Genomic DNA, 17254 nt, shown 5'->3' with positions numbered 1-17254 from the left:
GGGCCTGATAGTGGGCCACAAACAAGCAACATCACGGCACGGGTAGAAATGTCCAACTTCAACAAGAATGCCGGATTATCGTTTTACTTCTGGTTTTCATGTCTCTACTGTGTGTGAGCGGGCATGACGCGGGGCCGCATGATACAATTTCACCTCAACTATCTAAAGGCCCCATTCAGAGATGAAACAGAGGAGGAGGTTTGGAGACAGTGCAAAAATCATCGATATGTCTGGAAAGAGGGCAAAGGCCACGCCTAGTTTCAGCGAGTCTGTTCAACTGGGTTCAGTAAGGGCCAGGAGGGAGGCCTTGTTTCCCAGCAATGGGAAAAAGAAACCTGTCGCCACCAGTAAAGAAGATATGGTTTGAGGTGGCCCAGGAGTTGAGTAGCAGAAGCATCACCATGAGGTCCTGGATCCAGTACCACAAATGTTTCAATGACCTGACCAGGTAGGGAAAGATGAGCAAATTTAGAGATGCACCTACATCCTGTCGTGCATCCTCTCTCTCTCTGTCTTGCCATTCACAGTGCTCCTCACACCCACTTCACTTTCATGAGCACCCATCATTCTGTTTACATGCACATACTCTCAACCTCACTCCCCTCACTTCCTATTTCTTCTATCCACCACTGCCACTCACCCCAATCCTCATGTAATCTGATAGTAACTCATTCAGCTCCCCCAATTCTCAACATACGTCCTCAAATGGCAGTGTAAAAACTTTCCTCAAATGCGTGCCAATGCCACTTGTGATGCATCTGCCTAATTGTCATCCTCTCCGAATGCACTGAATCCATTGGATTCAGTGCTGCACTAAGTGGGCCGTTAAGCGTTGGCTCAACATCTGGGACTTAGGCAGCATTTGGAGCCATGCCACAGACATAGTGACACCACCTGGATTGAATTGAAACGTTGATTAGCCGGCTCAACGCCTCGTGGCTATATTCGCTTCCTACGCATGTCATGCTACTCTAGCAAGAGAAGAGAGTGCAGAATGCCAGGGAGTTGGCAAGGGCCGGAGGTGGACTGCCATAGATCATGGAGCTTTAATCGACAGAAGACGAGACTTTGGAGATATCTGCCTCCCTAAGCATCAGAGATGGTGAGATTGGTTGTGCATTGGACCAGGGTGACAACATTAATATCCCCAACTCACATCTCCTACAGAACAAAGTCATCTTAAGTTGACTTCAGCACTTTATTAAATATGATCACTTTAATCATTTGTACAGTCCCATGAATAAATATTTCCTCTCGGGCCATCACATAAAGAACAGGACCCCTTGCCGATTGATGATGAAGACTCCTCAGAAGAGCTCATTCCCGCTGAGTGCCTATTATCACAGGACACATGTTAACTTGTCGGCACCAGCGCAGATACAAGCACATCAGTGGGGCCTCTTAGATGGTTAGGCAGGATCTCACCTGGTGAATCGCAAGTCAGAAGTGAGCAAGAGCAGAGAGTGATGACAGGGACAGTTGTGGAGAGTCCACGGAGGAGGACATCATCCTCTCCAAGCTCTGTTTAGCTGGACAGAGATACTGAACCCAGAGAGTCATCAATTAAAAGGAGAATGCTCGAGGGTCAGCAGCAACTATGTGAGGTACTGGCAGTCCTGCCAGGCACACTATCCACAATGGCACAGAGGACGGAGGAGTTTGAACATTTGTGGAGTGATGTCGGAGGGTTCTACAATCATAAAATCTTCCATTGAGAGTCTGGCCTTCGCTATGGAAGTTGTATCAGGGCTCACTAATGAGTTCCTGCAACCCCAAATGGCGGCCAAGCAAACTATGGCTGCCAACATATCAATGGCTTGCACATGCTGACAGATAGATTAGATGTGGGCTTCTAAGGAGGCTCCTCCGAGCTGCTCTCCAGAAAAGAAGCAGGATTAATGAGTAGAGGGTGATGACCCAGAGGAGGCCTAGGAGAGGCAGGATGAAATTGCACACGCTTCTCAAAGATGGAGCATCCACTCGGCACTTCTGGCTGAAGATGGTTGCAAATGCTTCAGCTTTGTCTTTTGCAGGGCTCCGCCATCATGGAGGATGAAAACAAAGAAAGAAAGGGTCGAAATTTGATACCACCATTTTTGAGCCATTGTCACCACATGAGAGAAATTTTTTAACGCCTCGCTTCAGGTGCGCCCCAAATGCGAAATTCAGTGTTGACGCCTAAAGAATTGATAGGAGCGTTAAATCATGGCGTTGCACACTTAACTGGATGCGCTACGCTGCGCTAAGTGGGCCGTTAAGCATTGGCTCAACATCTGGGACTTAGGCAGCATTTGGAGCCATGCCATAGACATAGTGACACCACCTGGATTGAATTGAAACGTTGATTAGCCGGCTCAACGCCTCGTGGCTATATTCGCTTCCTACGCACTCACTCAGACAGTGAGCATGGCAGCCCCAGCAGCAGCTCCTCAGCGGCCCATCGGTTCTCGGACGCTGCCCTGGATGCACTCCTTGATGCCCTGGAGAGGCAGCGGCTACCAACTGACAGAGACCTATGGAGGGAAATTTCACAAGAAGTTTCTGCGATTGACACGGTGGCCACGACAGCCACTGAATGCGTACAAAAGTGGAAGGAATGATGCGGCTGGTGAGGATGAGTATCTTACATTTGAACTGTCAAGATGCAAAGCTCTGATCTCACTGAGCACTCTCTCAATGTAGTGTTTGGGAATCCATGCTCCATGTGGGTGAAGCCAGATGGAAGGTTCCCATTTGAAGCCTCACCCACTGCAAGGGCCTGCATGCGCTGTTAACCTTGCTACTTGGTCCTGCAGACCCACCCCTCATGTTGTTCACTTCTCAGTCTTCATATGCATCTCGTAGACGGTAGCCTCCACATTACTGTTAGGTCCTGGCCCCCGAATTCAAGCATTGCCGCAGCAAGTCCACGCAGTGAATGGAAGTTGCATTGAACTGTGAAGACTCTCATACAGTTACATGTACTAAACTATGTAAGGCACTTGGGACACACTGATAGAAGGCCTCTAACTCAGACGTTCTCTTTAATCTCACAAGATAAGCTGGACCACAACTGTAGGGAGCAGATGCGGACCGGAGGAGAGGAGTCTGACCTGCAGGTCCTGACACCGTTCGAGGAACGTGTCTCGGCCCTGATGGCCATTCAAGTTGGTGGCATGGTGATGGGTGAGGACAAACCCCTGGGGACAGTGACGGTGTGTTGAGTTCCTTTGCAGCACCCGGCAGGACATTTAGACCTGACACCACACTCCTTCGGCTCTTCCCATGAGACTGGCATTCTCAACTGCGTTTTCCACTTCTGGCGCCCTCCCCTGCAGCTAACCACTCTTCTCTGGCTTTGTGCTTTCAGATGATGACTCAGATGGCCAGGGGCCTGCATGCCAGCCTTCCACTGTGGGCGATGGTGGAGAGGATGAGGAGGCAGAGGACACCTCTCTGGAGGTGACAAAGGATTGAGCGTCCTCACAGAGGTGGGCCAGCAGCTTTTTGTCGGAAGGCGTGGTCAGGGAGATGCAGTAGATGGTGCTCCGGGACCCAGTGGCCTGCAGCAACGCCACGGGGGAAGGGAAATCAGGGGGCCAGCTCCCCGGAGGGTGAGTGTGCAGCTGAGTGATGCTCAGCAGCACTCTGATGACCAGGCCGACTTCGAGGATCTTGCCAGACAGTCATTGCAGATGCACAGCGATCAAGGGTGCTCGAGAGTGTCGATGCACTTGCTTTGAGTGTGCTGGAGGCCGCCTCAACAATTGCATTTGTGTCTCAGCAGCCCATCGAGCCGATCTTTGGTAGATACCAATGGATGCTTCAAGAAACCATGGGGTCCCAGACATGGTGGCATGGGCTATGGCTGACGAGGCAGTAGCCATTGAACTCCAGGCCAAGACTATGGTAGGCCTACAGACTGTCATGTCGTCAGTGCGTGATGGCATCGATCAGCTCTGTGGTGTGCTGCTATCGCAGGTTGTCCTGATGCAGAGCCAACTTGAATCCACGCAGGTACTGACCACTGCCATCGGGTCTGGGGCCCCATCAGTTGCACGGGGAACTAACGTTGGCGAAGCACGGCAGCAATCTGTGCTCAGCCAGATAGCTCCAGATGCTGAGACTCTGCCCCAGGGGAGTAGCAGCATGTCGGGTCTGTTGGAACGTGATGTCCTCTCTCGGGACGACATCATTCTGCCCTTGCCCCTGCCGCTCTCTGCAACCCATCCACCATAGAGTGCTGCCGCCTATGCTGCGGTGATGCAGTCCGCAGCCGGCCTTTCCAGGGACCGAGTTGGTGCGGAACGTACTGCTAGGCCATCAGCTGTGGCAGCGGTGCCAACACAGCGACTTTCCACCAGCCTTGCTGCAGGCACTGAGACTCCATTAAGGAGGAGCAGTAGGCATGGGCGGGCGGAGAAGGGAAGGGGTGGGAAAGCCCTGAGAAAGAGCCGGTAAAGATGTGTATGCTAGTGGCCAAAAATGGTCACCTTGCTCTAATGTGAAGAAATGTAAATAGTTAGAGTTGGATGAGTCAATAAAGAATTGTGTGATGCTGTCCAGAGATACTGTCCTTGTTCCATGATGGAGTAACGTGAATAGTTGCACATGCACGTTGCATAATAGTTGCATAATGTTTCAAGGGGACAGGTTTTAATTACTGCTTGTTGTGGATGATGGTGTCCTTTAGTGCCTATAAAAGATGGCACAGTGGCAGGTCTCAGCTCAGGACTGCTCTGATCCTGAGAGACCACGGGCTAGAACCTTCACTTTTTTTGCATGCGTAACGCCAACTTAATGCCCATTTTACCGCTGAAATGACGTATAATGCCCAGATATCGCCCATTTTGGCATAAAATGGAAACTTACGGGCATTTTTAGGAAACTTATCGCCGAGCGTTACTTTCCCCATGTGTTTAACGGCGGGAAAAATATTCCCGCCCGCCCAACTTTTTTGGGCGGAATCATCAGAATGGGCGAAATCAATGGCCATAATATCGCCCAGCGTTAATTTCCGCACTGATTTAACGCCGAGATTCAATAATACTGCCCGCCCACTTTTTTTTGCCGTAAAGAGCATATTTACCGAAACTAGCGTCCATGAGATCGCCCAGCGTCAATTTCACCACCTCGCACACATATCGCCCATAATATCGCTCACCCAAAAAAACGCCCAGAAAAAAAGGAACTAACCGGAACTAATCACAGTGTTATGGATGCCATGTTGCAGATCACGCCGCGTCCTTTAAAAGGCTGCTGTGCTTCAACCTCGACGGAGTTCGGATGTACTCTGCAGGTCGTTGGGGTTGATGTGAACATCTGTAAAAACATCAGACCGTACTGTGACCGATTGGAATTGAAGAGGTATCTTCGTCAGGACATTCCTTGTTTGTGACCAATCGGTGGAAAACAGAGAGCTACTGCAATGGGGCCTGTCCTTTCTCACCCTCTCTTGGTGACCAATTACATGCAGCAGACTCGACATCGCCGAAGAAACGCTCCATTGCATTATGTGCCCAATGTAAGATGTGACAGACTGATGAGGAGGACCAGACGTTACATCCACCGCAAGTACAAGGAGAAGCATTCTTACCCTGACACCACCTGCCTTTGGAGACTGCGCTTCCACAAAGAGGTTATCACTGAGGTATGCCAGCTGGTAAGGGCAGATCTGCAGCCTGCCAGCACCATCGGTACTGCACTGTCCGTCGAGGTCAAAGTCACCGCGGCACTGTCGTTCTATGCCTCGGGTTCTTTTCAGGCCACAGCTGGAGACATTTGTGGACTTTCTCAGCATGCCACACATCGCTGCATTAGACAGGTCACTGAAGCACTGTACGCACGCAGGAGGGACTTGATCAGCTTCCCTATGACCAGGGAGGCACAGAGTGAGAGAGCTCTAGGATTCTCCAGAATTGAAAACTTCCCCAAGGTGCAGGGAGCAATAGACTGTATGCACATCGCGATACGGGCACCTTTTCAGGATGCTGAGGTTTTCAGGAACTGCAAGGGATTCCACTCCCTGAATGTCCAACTGGTTGTCGACCTTCAGCAAATTATACTGGCAGTGAATGCTAAATTTTCGGGCAGCATCCATGATGCTCACATCCTGCATGAGAGCACTGTATCTGACTTGTTTAACAATCAGTCACAAGGTCAATGCTGGATGCTTGGTGACAAAGGATATGGCCTCGCCACCTGGCTGATGACCCCCCTGTGTGACACACACACCGAAGCCAAGAGGCGATACAACGAGAGCCACAGAGCAACTCGCAATATTGTGGAGAAAACCATTGGAGTGCTGAAGCAACGTTTTAGATGCCTAGACCATTTGGGAGGCAAGCTCCAATACTACCCTGAACAAGTAGTTCAATTCGTGGTGCTCTGCTCCATGCTGCACAACTTGGCTATCAGGAGGGGACAAGAATTGCCTGATGAGTCTGACAGTCCACCTCACCACAGAGAGGAAGAGGAGGATGAGGAGGCGGACGCTGACATCGGCCCAGACAATCAGGCTGACGCTGAAGCCATGCCCCCGTCCCCTTGTAGACCGCATGAAAGGGCCCGTGGTGGCATGGTAGCTGCACGAGCCTTACGTCAGGAGCTCATCAATGATCACTTTGCCTGAAAGAACGTTGGTGTTACTTACAAGGCTGACACACTATTGGGTGTGCAGGTCATACATCAATGATGGGCATCACCTTGGTAACAGTTAAAGTTTAAGTTGATTGAAGTTAAGTGTAATTATACTCTTTGATGTTAAGGAATCACCAGCATATAACAGTGCAGCTACAAGGTTTTGTTAAATAAAAAACATTTAAACCAAAATCATTGGTATTTCTGTACAAACCAACCCTTTCCCTCCTCACTCCCCCCGCTTCTCCTCCCCACCTCTACTCCTTCCCCTTCCCCTCCTGACTCCAAGCCGCCTGGCCGAGGAGCTCCTCAGGCGATGCTTCATTGGGGGGGGGGGGGGGAATGACGGCCGAAACGCTGCTTGGATGGATACAGGAGAGGATGGTCCTGAGGTGGGAACGTGCTCCAAGCCAGAAGCAAGATGTTGCTGCTGGCTCTCATGTGTGGTTGGCAATGAGGGTGTGGCACTTTGGGGTGCAGTGCGACGCTCTGGGACCACTGGGAGCCCTCTGCCACCAGTGTTCCTGGCTACCAGCTCCTGGGCCTCCTCCATCCCTTCCATGTTATATCTTATTTGTTGGACAAAATCTCAGTGCCAACTATGTTCTTGGTGCTTAGTGGGCTTTTTGCTGCTGGTGAATCTCTCTCGTGCCTCCCACAATAGCCAAACAAGCACACTCCACAGCTGCACACGCCTTCAGTCCCTCTGAGCTCCCTCTCTCTCTCTGTCTCCTCTTCTGCGCATGTCATGATGACCCTTGACCTCCTGAATCGCGGGAATCGAGCGTTGCCATGCCGTTGCTAAGGACAATGACACTTTACGACAGAAGCTCAAATAAATTTAATGTTAATGCCCATTTCATATCGCTCGCGGTAATGCCCATTTTCAAAAATGGAAACTAGGCGCTTTGAGAATGGGCGAGAAGCCAGCGATCTGAAAACCCATTTTTACTGCCCACACCAGAAATATCGCCCATTTTTGGGTGATAAGCACAAAAGTGGAGGTTCTAGCCAAATGTCATTGTCCTGGTCCGAGGAGCCTGCGCCACTCCCCCGGGGCAGCATTTCACCATCCCCCTCAATCTACTGGAGTACAGGTCGGTGGAGTGGCATTACACCGGAAGGTCCCCTGTGGATCATGGTGGACCCAGCCGCGATGGCAGCAGTCAGATCTTGCGTGGCATCCAGCTGAAACTGCATGAGAGCAGACACAGTCTCGATGCCACCAGAGATGACAGCAGTAAGACGCTCTGTGGCCTGTTGCCCAGAGTGCATGAGAGCATTCTGAGCTTCCAGGGCAGCGGCCATAGACGTTTGTTCACTTGCGCCTGTGCTGTAATGACTGCTGCCACATTGCCAACGAGACGCGGCATCACAGCTGGATCCGCACGGTCACTCTGGGAGTCCACCATAGTCTGCACTCTGGCAATGATAGGCTCCATGGTGTGTGCAGAACTGTCCACAATGCGGGAGGCAGACTCCTCCATGCTCCTGACCACTTGCGACGGGCTCTCTGGCATCCTTGCCATTGCCCCCAACATCTGGGAATGCATGGCCTCCAACCTACTTTCATAAGCCCCAACATCAATGGGCTTGTCTGAGTCCTCTGCAGCAGAACCCGCATGCGAACTCACCCCCCCCGGAGAGATGGTACCCGAGGTTGCCTTTGCTCTTGACCATTCTGCAGCCCGCTAAGCCCTGGTGCATAACCCAGTGTGGACCCCTCTGCTAAATCTAACTGACCCGACCACGTACTCCCAGTGTCTGAGCTGGTGCATGTAGGAAGCAGTGTTCCCCTCTTCCTCCGCCTCATCGGACATGCCAGCAATATTTGGAATGGCTTCAAGGGTCTCCTCCTGACTTTTGCTGCCAATCGCCTCAAGGGTCCCATGTCCAATCATAAATGGCACAAGGGGTTCCGTCAGGATGAGGTAGGGCATTGCACCATGCGGCCAGCAACTTGCACACAATATAAGCAATTGACTGGTAGACACTTGAACTTTCAGGGAGTGATGGCATTAAAGGAAGACCTTCACTTACCGATGCTGCCCCCAGCGAGATCCACAACCGGCGGCCACAGGGAAGGCAACATGTGGGCCCACTAGCTGCTGCACCCTCTCTTCAATGTGAGTGGGCTGCTGGATATCGGCCTCGCCCCCACCAGTCCTCTGTTGCTCCAAACGGTTGTGGGAGACCTTGGCCTGTAAAGCAAAGAAGGGTTGCTGAGGAGCAGTGTCATGAGGCCTCGGCAGTTAGTGCAAGTGTGGGTCCAGTACATGCAGCTGGAACTCTCACCTGAAAGGGACATGCTATTGCGAGTATCCACACACAGACATACACAGACCTCACCAATAAAATGCTGCTTCAGTGACTATATCGTGAAGCTGGGAAATAAGAGAAGGTGAAGGAGAGGTGCGCAGATGGAAGGTGAGGAATTGGGGGAACATGTACTCACTTTCATCAGTCGAATTATGTTGTTCAGCCTTTTGCAGCATTGGGTGGCGATGCGGTCATGAATGGGGGTCCCCGACACCTCCACTGCAATCTCTCTCCACTCTTTGGCAAACATGGTGTGAGTCAGTCTGCCTGTGTCAGGATACAGAACACGCTTCCTTCCCTCCACAGCTTGACCAGGGTCTCGAGTTCCACATCTGAAAAGCGGCTGACCCTCCTTAGGCCTCCTGGATTAGCCATACCTTTGCAAGCAACTGAGACAAATGCAGTGCTCAGGGCCGAGCTGAAAACCTTGCCCTTTAAGAAGGCCAGGGAGCAGCTGGCTCGTTAGGAGTAAATCGGTAACAGCTGAATTTCACGGCCCAATCGGCCACTCCACCCCCACACCGCTGCAAACAGCCCATTCCCGCCACCAATACCGCTCCAGTACTTTTTTTCAGCAAAAATGTTGAAATTCGCTCCAATGGCTGCTGCATTTATTGTGGCGGTAATGAACCGCAAAAAGCAGTAGGTGCGCCTCGTTTCAGGCGGTGGGCAATTTCAGCCCCTATATCTCTGTATCTACACACAGCAGATAAGTGATAAATGACAAGTAACATACGCATCAGACAAGTGCTAGGCAATGACCATCTCCAACAAGAATGAGTCTAACCACCATCCCTTTACATTCAATGATATTACCATTACCGGATCCTCCACCATCAATACCCTGGGGGTCACCATTGACCAAAAGGTTAACTGGATCAGCCACATAAACGCTGTGGCTACAAGAGCAGGTCAGAGGCTGGGTATTCTTCGACGAGTATCTCAGCTCCTGACCCCCCAAAGCTTTTCAACCACCTACAAGGCAGAAGTCAGGAGTGTGAATGGAATACTCTCCACTTGCCTGGATGAGTGCAACTCCAATAACAGTCAAGAAGCTTGACACCATCCAGAACAAAGCAGCTCGCTTGATTGGCACCCCATCCACCACCACGATTCTCTCTCCTCAGGTACTGTCCCCTCTCCCTCAAATCTGCCGTCATCACCCCTCTCCTCAAAAAAACCCTCGACTCCTCTTTCCTTGTATACTACTGCCCCATCTCCAACCTCCCTTTCCTCTCCAAAGTCCTTGAGTATGTTGTCACCTCCAAAATCTGTGCCCATCTTTCCTGCAATTCCATGTTTGAATCCCTCCAATCCGGTTTCCGTGCCTGCCACAGTACTGAAACGGTTCTCATCAAAGTCTCAAATGACATCGTTTGTGACTGTGACAAAGGAAAACTATCCCTCCTCGTCCTTCTTGACTTATCTGCAGCTTTTGACATGGTTGACCACTCGATCCTTCTCCAACGCCTCTCCATCGTCATCCAGCTGGGTGGGACTGCATTTGCCTGGTTCCATTCTTATCTATCTAATCGTAGCCAGAGAATCACCTGCAACGGCTTATTTTACCGCCACCACATTGTTACCTCTGGTGTCCCCCAAGGATCTATCCTTGGCCCCCTCCTATTTCTCCCTTGGCGACATCATCCGAAAACACAGCATCAGTTTCCACATATACAAATATATATCAACTTCATCCCTGGGACGGAGTGCAAATTTTGACCATAATGGTGCCAAAAACACAGGGAAGAAAATTGCACGACAAGGTAGAAGAAGCTTTGTGGCAGGATGAGCAAGAATTAAATGCAGGCTGGGAGGCGATTAAACACTGGCTGCAAGCCTTCAGTCCAGCTAAGACAGACTGGGGAAAAATTGCAGCCTGCCAACAGAAAGGAACAGAGGAGGTCCTGGAGTATGACGAGCGGCTTAGATGCACATGGCTAGAACATTCGGGTATGAATAATACGGATGAGGAAATGGATGAACAAGTGTTTGGACCCCTGAAAGCAGCTTTTGTGGCAGGTCTAAAGCCAGAACTGTCCAAAATGCTGAAGGTAGTGTTACCGGACTGGGAAGGTAGAGGGACTACCTTGGTGGATCGATGTAACCAATTAGATCGGGATATGGGAGCTAAAGTCCGAGCTGTACAGGGTATGGGATGGAAATCCCAGGATTCCGATAAACAGTCATAAGGAAAATTACCCGGAAAATGTCATTATTGTGGGAAAGAAGGTCACTGGGCCAAGACGTGCAGGGCAAAACAGAAAGGTCGTGGTTGGGGAAGAGGACGCAGCCAGGGATACAATTCAGCCAACAAGCCAGGCTTGTCACAAGATAACGACCTCATAGAAGCATTTAAGCGACTGACAATACAACAACAGAAGGAGTTACTTGGGATAGCAAAAAACGATTAGAGCCCACCCTGGCCCCCCTCCTCGCACTAATACAACAGAGGGGAGATGGGCTTTATATAACTGTGAGGGTGGGCGATAAGGATGTGGACTGTCTTTTAGGCACAGGGGTGGAATTAACATGCTTACCCCTACAATATGAAGACTTTTTACCGTTGGATGGTAGGGCACGTACAGCCTATGGAGTTGGGGGCCATAAAATGGAAATTAAAAGGACAACACCGGTACTTATAGGGCTGGGTCCACATGAACTAACCACGCCAGTCTGGATAGACCCAGTAGATCAACCCCTTTTGGGAATGGACATTCTAATCCAAATAGATTCATCGTTGCATTTCGAGGATGGTCGGGTGACACGGTCAATTAGAACTTTGAAGAAAGAAGAATTGAAGGAACACCCGATATGGGCTAAAGATAAGAACGATTGTGGCCTAGTACGGAAATCTAATGAGACTTGGCGTTTGACTGTCGATTATAGGAAAGCTAACCAGTGTATTGATCAAAAAGCTCCTTTGGTCACAGATCCCTCCATCATTTTTAATGCCCTCAAACCGGAACATAAATATTTCTCGGTTAGAGATATGGCCAACTGATTTTGGTTGGTGCCTGCGGCACCGGAGGTTCGACAGTGGTTTGCTTTCACTGTCCAAGGACAACAGTATACTTGGACCCGGTTACCGCAGGGTTTCCACAACAGCCCTACGGTATTCCACATGGCTTTACAAAGCCATTTGCGAGAATTACCTCCCCTGTCATCCACAGTCATCCAATATGTAGACGATATCCTGCTAGCTTCAAACACGGAAGACCAGCATGACAAGATTTACGAGCTTTGCTGGACCACCTTTGGCTGAAAGGACATAAAGTCAGCATCAACAAAGCACAAATATCCCAAGAAGAGGTTGTATACCTGGGACAAAAGATTTCACAAGGAAAGAGAGAACTTACCCAGGATAGAAATGCAGCCATTCGGGCTGCTAAAAAACCCACCACTATTCAGGAACTAAGGTCTTTTTTGGGATTGTGTAACTTTAACAGAAATTGGATTGACTCCTTCACACAGCTTGCTCAGCCACTGAATGATATTTTAAAGGGGAAACGTGCCTCTAAAGAAGACATCACCCTCACTAAGGAACAGCAAGAGTCCTTCCTGAGTTTGAAAAAGGCTTTGTGTTCGGCACCGGCTCTGGGAATCCCCGACTATTTGTCCATGAGAAAGAAGGATATATGACAGCTATACTGACACAAGAACATGGGGATCGGCAAAGACCTATTGGCTATTATTTGGCAAAACTGGATGCGGTAGCCCTTGGATGGGGAAGTTGCCTAAGGGCCATGGAAGCTACATGGTCGAGCGGTAATGATCACTGCGGGTCTAGTCCTCGACCAAAAACTGATTGTCAAGTGTCCCCACACTGTACATGCTTTGCTGTCGATGAATAGAATGTCTCAGGTGACGGCAGCTAGATGGACCCGCTGGACAGCAGTTTTGGAAGCTCCTAATCTCCATATCGTCCGGGCCAGCCTGGTTAATCCCGCAACTATGCTCCCGATGTCAGAATCGAGGGAGCAAGAGGGGGGAGAATGTGAAGAGCATGACTGTGTGGAGATTTTAAAAGAAACACAAGAAGCAGTCTTAGCAGCAGAGGAGCCTCTGCACAACCCAGACCTCATCCTGTTTACAGGTGATTCCTTCTTTGTTGACAATGGTACCAGAAAAGCAGGATGGGCAGTTACAACCTTATATGAGGTAGTGGCAAAAGGATGTTTACCCTCAGGAACGTCAGCACAACAGGCCGAGTTACGGGCCCTGTCAAAAGCATGTCGAATAGCAGAAGGACAGACAGCTAATGTCTACACAGATTCGCGTTATGCTTTTGGAGTCGTTCACGACTTTGGTCTATTAGGGCGGAAAAGAGGATTCCTCACTGCTGCTGGTACACCTATCCGAAATGAAAAAGAAGTCCGAGACTTACTGGAGGCCATACAATTACCTCAGGAAGTGTCCATCCTGAAGTGTAAGGCCCATACCAAGGAAAATACCACAGAAGCTCAGGGAAATGCCCTAGCCGACCAGGCAGCTAAAGATGCCGCCTCACAGGGAGTTCCTCCAGAAGAACCAACACAGATGTGCAGATTGAAAGCACTCAGGACTCTGACACGAGACCTTCAAACAATGCAAGGCGAGTGCTCCCGAGAGGAAAAATGGACATGGATTGAGGCAGGAATTAAGCTATGTGAAGATGGTGTCTGGAGACAAAGGCCCCAAGTTTCCACATGATTTGCTCCTGATTTTTAGGAGCAACTGGTGGAGAACGGAATATCTTAGAAATTGGAATTTTCCACATTTAAGTTTTCTGCAGTTCTAGTCAGGTAGAACAGTTTCACTTTTGAACAGAATTTTTTTTTCAAAAGGGGGCGTGTCCGGCCACTGATGCCTGATTTGAAAGTTTCCACAGTGAAAACGTACTCCAAACTAACTTAGAATGGAGCAAGTGAAGATTTTTGTAGGCTTGAAAAAACCTTGTCTACACAGTAAAAAATCAGGCACAGGTTACAAATTAGGCATCGGGAACGAGGTGGGGGGGAGAGGGGGGGAAGGGAAGTCATTAAATTCTACAATAAATCCTTAGTTATACTTATACAAATATTATACAAATAAATGCAACCTGAATAAAAATTTATAAGCAAAGAAAAGATTAAATAAACCATGTTCCGACCTGTGTGAAAGTGCTTCAGGCAGGCCTTTCAGGCAGCGGTTTGCCATCGGGACCGACCGACGGCAGGGGGAGGGAGGGAGAAAGCTGCAAGAAGCCTCAGTACTTGAGGCAGCCATTTGCCGTCGGGACCGACGGACGGCAGGGGGAGAAAGCTGCAAGAAGCCTCAGTGCTGATCATGGAAGGGCAATGTGGTTTTATTAAAAAATGTTAAAAATTGAACAGCTACAAAGAATTTGAATAGTCTTAAACAAGTGCATGTGTCCCGTTTATCACAGTCTATCTTTAATTACAGAATGCACTCCCTCACCCTCATACACAGAAATATCAAGAAAATTAAAATACAAGCCTTTGCAAGGGTTCAATAAACAAATGTTTACTTTTTCTGCAGCACTTTTTAAAATGGCCGAGTGCCAATGTTTACTTCAGACTGCGCATGCGCGAACGCTCCAACGCACACGCGCAGGGTTGCCGGCACGAAAAAAACTCATTTAAATTGTACCCGCCCCCTCCTACTTACAAAATCGGCGCGAGTGGTAGGCTCCGCCCCCTGTGCGCCGCGCCAAGCAGACATCGAGCTGCAAAGCGCTCGAGAATAGCGCGTTTTTTTTCAGGCGCCGTTTTCGGCGCGAAAAACGGGCGCCCAGCTCGGAGGGGCGCCTGTTTTACCGCGTGTGGAAACTTGGGGCCAATGAGTTACCGACAAGCCAGTCGCGCCACAAGTGCTTATGCCTTTTTTAGCCCAACAGATTCATTCGTGGGGACACTTGGCCTCACAACAGATGACGGCACGGTTCCAGAAAAGCTGGTGGGTACAGGGATTTAAAAAACATGCCCAGCTGGTAACAGACCGCTGTGTGGTCTGCCAGAAAAATAATTCTGGACCCATCACGGTAATGCCCCAACTGAGGCCCCCTGCCCCTGTCGGACCATTCCAGCATCTGCAGGTTGATTATATATCTCTTCCTTCATGCCAAGGATACACTAACATTCTTGTCATGGTCGACAGATTCTCTAGATGGATAGAAGCTGTCCAACTAAAAGAGCTACAGCCAATCACACTGCAAAGGTCTTGTGTAAGGATTACATTCCCCGATGGGGAGTCCCGAGTAGCATTGACTCAGATCAGGGAACACACTTCACAGATGCTGTCTGCCAAGAAGTCTGTAGGTTACTGAACATTACGTGGGATTTACACTGTCCTTATCATCCATAATCATCAGGACAAGTAGAACGAATGAATCAAACTCTGAAACAACAGCTTGCCAAATATCACCAAGAAGGAACACCATGGCCCCAGGCACTACCAATAGTGCTATGTAGCATTAGGGCAACCCCGAACAGAACTACAGGTCTAAGCCCATTTGAAATTATAACAGGAAGACCCATGTCGCTGCCAGGAACTATTGATTTACGGAAAGCTGATGTTCACTTAATGAGTGACACTTTGTTATCATACTGTCAGAACTTAACCAATGCTATTGGTTCTGTTTCCCGACAGGTATCGGCAGCTTGGGGTAATCTACCCGAAGGAGGACATGACATCATCCCGGGAGTCTGGGTGAATGTGAAAAAGTTGCATAAAGAACCTTTGGGTGCCAAGTGGGAGGGACCTTATCAAGTGTTATTGACCACCCAGGCAGCTGTTAAAGTCCAAGGAAAGAAAGCCTGGATCCACGCTTCACACGTTAAACGAGCACCCATAACTGAAGCTGAAATCTCATAAGGACAATTACTTTTTGCGAAAATGTATAAATTTACTGTATTATTGATTGTAGGTATTCTAGGCATAAGCCTACTTCTTACTAGCCGACCCTCTGCACCAAAGGGAAATAGTAGGGTAGCAAGGGAATTACATGTAAATACCTTTTTATATATGTCATACATTTATGCCAAACAAGGTAACATTTCCAGTTGTTGGGTGTGTGCGCATATTCCTATTCACTCAAAGGGAGGGATTCCCTTGAGGCCAGTTCCCTTGAATATCTCGGAACTGACTGAGTGGATAATTAATCAAAACAAAACAAGCAATGCGTTTCAGGATACGGAAAACTGGGCACGTAAATGGAAGTCAGCAGGTTACAATCTGACTACCTTTGAAGGGGGATACCAACCGTGCTACGATAATTCCAAACGGCCCCCATTTTTTGTTATCACTAATACAACGGGAATAGGAAGACCGGGGGAATCGGTCTGTCTGATTAGAAACATCAAAGGAGGCCAAAATATGCGGTATAGTAACTGCTCCCGGAATTATAATATAATCAAGCCACGGAACCGTCCAAATTGGACCGATGTGGGAATTTTTAACGTAACGGGGATTCTGAATAAAACAGATGGAAAAGCCTGGACAGGCCCCAGAGTGTTGCTGACAAAGAAACAGCTAACATTCATTGCATATAATGGCACCTATTGGGTGTGTGGCCACAAGGCCTACCCTTGGCTGCCCCAGAATTGGACGGGATCCTGCTATTTAGCCTACATTGTGCCTTATATGTATCATATAAAGTCACTGTCGGAACATTTACACTGTCCTAAGAGAGCTGTCACAGGAACAGAGAGGTTCTTTGCCATTCTGATCCCCAGGTATGGGACCGCCAGACTGGCAAGGAAATCCATTAATATGGCATCCGTTGTGGAACGGGTAGCCAATGATACCTCAGAGGCCCTAGTTAAAATCAATGCAGAAATGGTAGCAATCTGCACAGTAGCCCTACAGAATAGACTGGCCCTTGATTACATCCTGGCTGAAAAGGGAGGTACTTGCGCCCTACTCGGAACTGAGTGTTGCACATATATCCCAGATAGCTCCGAAGAAATTACCCACTGAGCGGAGCATATCCAAAAGGAGGTAGAAAAACTTAAGCAACCCCCATCATTCACTTTGTGGAGTGGAGCCACTGAATGGCTAGGTTCAATAGGAACTTCATTGGTGGAAGGTTTAATTCTATTTTTTGTAATTATTTTACTTTTATATTGTTTGTTTATGTTGATTAAATGTTGTTGCAACCAGGCGGCTGTAGCTGCTGTCCTGCATGTGAGACACCTTGCAGGTCCCAGCAGACCGTCTGTACGTGGCACAGGGGTATGTTATGCTTAAGGGAAGGTTGTTTACTGGTTGAACTAAGATATTGATTGGGATTAAATTGGAGTTAGGTTAATTAACCTACTAAAACCAGACTTCCATT

Source organism: Pristiophorus japonicus, chromosome 9, assembly GCF_044704955.1.
Source record: "Pristiophorus japonicus isolate sPriJap1 chromosome 9, sPriJap1.hap1, whole genome shotgun sequence".
NCBI lineage: Eukaryota > Metazoa > Chordata > Chondrichthyes > Pristiophoridae > Pristiophorus > Pristiophorus japonicus.
This window is presented reverse-complemented; position numbering follows the sequence as displayed.